Genomic DNA, 3,144 nt, shown 5'->3' on the forward strand with positions numbered 1-3,144 from the left:
ATTTATTAATGCGAACCCTTCTGTTCATTGCAACACACTGTAGGTTACATCAATAAAAGATACAAAAATAAAAGAAGTTATTGATGCACGATTTAGAAGAGTTTTGCCCTAGAAACGTCAAAATTGCTTTTTTGACTTTTGCCCAAAATTTAGGATTTTGCAGGGCTTTTTCTTACCTCGAAAGCAGAAAAATCCCAATTTGGGCTGTACTGTGGTCCAGTTACTGAGTGCTCATTTGAGAAAAACACTAAAAAGTTAGCATTGTAGGAGACTAGATGATCTCCATAGTCCCCTCCAGCTCTATTCTTATAAGAGTGGAAAGGGAACTTGGAGGTCATCTAGTCCAATCCACTGCACAAGCAGGGTACCCTATAGAGACAAGTGGCTGTCCAGTCTTTTCTTTAAAACTTCCAGTGATTAATCACTGTTAATCTGTGTTGGAAAAATAAATCAGGATAGATAGATAGATAGATAGATAGATAGATAGATAGATAGATAGATAGATAAAGATAGGTAGGTAGATAAAGGTAGGTAGGTAGGTAGGTAGATATAGAGGACATGGATGGATGGATGGAGATACCAGATAAATTAGATTAATAGATAGAGAATATGGAGATTCCAGTAGATTAAATTGGATTGGATTGGATTGGATTGGATTGGATAGATAGATAGATAGATAGATAGATAGATAGATAGATAGATAGATAGATAGATAGACAGACAGATATAGAGGATAAGGATGGATGGGTGGAGATACCAGTAGATTAGATTAATAGATAGATAAAACATAGAGACATGATAGATGGACGGATGAATAGAGAGAGATGGGGATAGAGATGATAGGTGTAGGTAGATAAGCAATAGCACTTACTTATATACCATTTCCCAATGGTAAATAATAAGATAAACAATATGGATGGATTGAGGAGGGATATATGTCTTTTTAATTAAAAAATAATATATTTTAAATCAGAAAGTTATTTTAAATTCCTTCGACAGGAATTACTGTTGTGCAGGAAACTGTCCTTGAATTGAACTTGATTTTTGTCCTCCGTGAATTCAGGCTTTACAAAGGGAAACAGAAGCAGAGGCCAACACCACACACACACACACACAAGTCACAGGAAAACCTACAAATGGCACGGAGGGGGAAAATGGTCTCCTTTATATATAAACCCTGAGGCTTCCAAATCCACCAATGGGAAGTGGCCTCAGGAAAACTAACGTGGCCATTGGCCTCTGGGTGAACCTGTAGGCCAATGAAACGGCTGGAGGATAAAGGCCAATAACAACACAGAGCCTGGACTGGTGCCACCAATCAGGTGAGAGCTGGCTTGGAGGGAAAAGGGAGCAGGACTGGATGGCAAAGAATCAGAGAGCTGGAGTCACTGAAGAGATTTTGATGCTAGATGGGAAGAACTGAAAGCCAAGAGAAAAGTAGCAAACCGTCCAAAATCAAAACTAGCAATATTTACTATATGGATGAATTTATTCCTGTTGTTGCCTCTTTGCTGCCTATGAATATGTCCATTCAAACATAAGAAAATGTGCTCTGTGGGAAGTTTCTTAATTCTAATGATTCAAAATCAAAACTAAATAAACGTTTTCTCCAGCTGGTTTACCCTACTCAGTCATTGGGTTAGAAAATAGGAGAGTGGACTTCTAGTTCCACCTTAAGTGGGAAAGATACTGGGTGACTGGGAGATCTAGTTCCTCATTAGGCATGAAAGCCAAGTGGGAGACTTTGGGTCAAATATCAGGAGTCGGGGAGTTCTAGTCCTGCCTTAGGCATGAAAGCATCTGGGTGAGTTTGGGCCAATTGCCAGGAAATGGGGAGTTCTAGTTCGTCATTACATATGAAAACCAACTGGGAGACTTTGGGTCAATCATCAGGAGACTGGGAGTTCTAGTTCCTCATTAGGCATGAAAGACAACTGGGAGACTTTGGGTCAAACACCAGGAGACTGGGAATTCGAGTCCTGCCTTAGGCATGAAAGAACTAGGTGACTGGGCCAATCACCAGGAAACGGGGAGTTCTAGTTTGTCATTAGATATGAAAGCCAACTGGGAAACTTTGGGTCAATCATCAGGAGACTGGGAGTTCTAGTTCCTCATTAGGCACGAGAGACAACTGGGAGACTTTGGGTCAAATACCAGGAGACTGGGAATTCTAGTCCTGCCTTAGGCATGAAAGAACTAGGTGACTGGGCCGATCACCAGGAAACGGGGAGTTCTAGTTTGTCATTAGATATGAAAGCCAACTGGGAAACTTTGGGTCAATCATCAGGAGGCTGGGAGTTCTAGTTCCTCATTAGGTATGAAAGCCAACTGGGAGACTTTGGGCCAATCATCAGGAGACTGGGAGTTCTAGTTCCTCATTAGGCACGAAAGACAACTGGGAGACTTTGGGTCAAATACCAGGAGACTGGGAGTTCTAGTCCTGCCTTAGGCATGAAAGAACTGGGTGACTGGGTCAATCATCAGGAGACGGGGAGTTCTAGTTTGTCATTAGATATGAAAGCCAACTGGGAAACTTTGGGTCAATCACCAGGAGACTGGGAGTTCTAGTCCTGCCTTAGGCATAAAAGCTGACAAGGGTTATTTAGGCCAACTCCCTTTCTCCCTCAGCCCTAAACCCATCTCACAAGGTTGTTGTGGGGAAAATAGGTGGAAGAAAGTATATTCAGTATATTTCTTTGCCTTCGCTTACATACCTATTAGTTTGGAAAATTTATATTGCTGCCTACTTGCTCACAGCGACTCAAGTCGGCTTGCAGAAAATAGAGATAAATAAAAATAGTAAAAAAACAAAGTTAACCCCACAGCCCATATAACAGTAATAAAGGTGATGGTAAAAATATTTTTTTGCCTGGGCAAAGTCCAGTTTTGCAGTTTATCCTACCTTTCAACCGGCTTCTACAATTAAGTCGGATAAACTTCCCAAACAAACTTTTAGCCACAATAGCAGAAGCTTCTCTGCATATTTTTGTTTTTCCTGGACGCAATAAAAAGTGTCTGACTTTGATCAAGCCCTTATCAAAGTCAGTGCAGTCATTGAGGGGGAGGGGGGCTTCGAAGTAAAGACCCCCTCCCCAGTTCTTGCTTCTCCCCCCCCAAAAAAAAACCACGACCAAGAGAAAGGAA

The sequence above is a fragment of the Pseudonaja textilis genome, chromosome 16, assembly GCF_049901715.1.
Source record: "Pseudonaja textilis isolate UNSWEBS1 chromosome 16, rPseTex1.2, whole genome shotgun sequence".
Taxonomy (NCBI): Eukaryota; Metazoa; Chordata; class Lepidosauria; order Squamata; family Elapidae; genus Pseudonaja; species Pseudonaja textilis.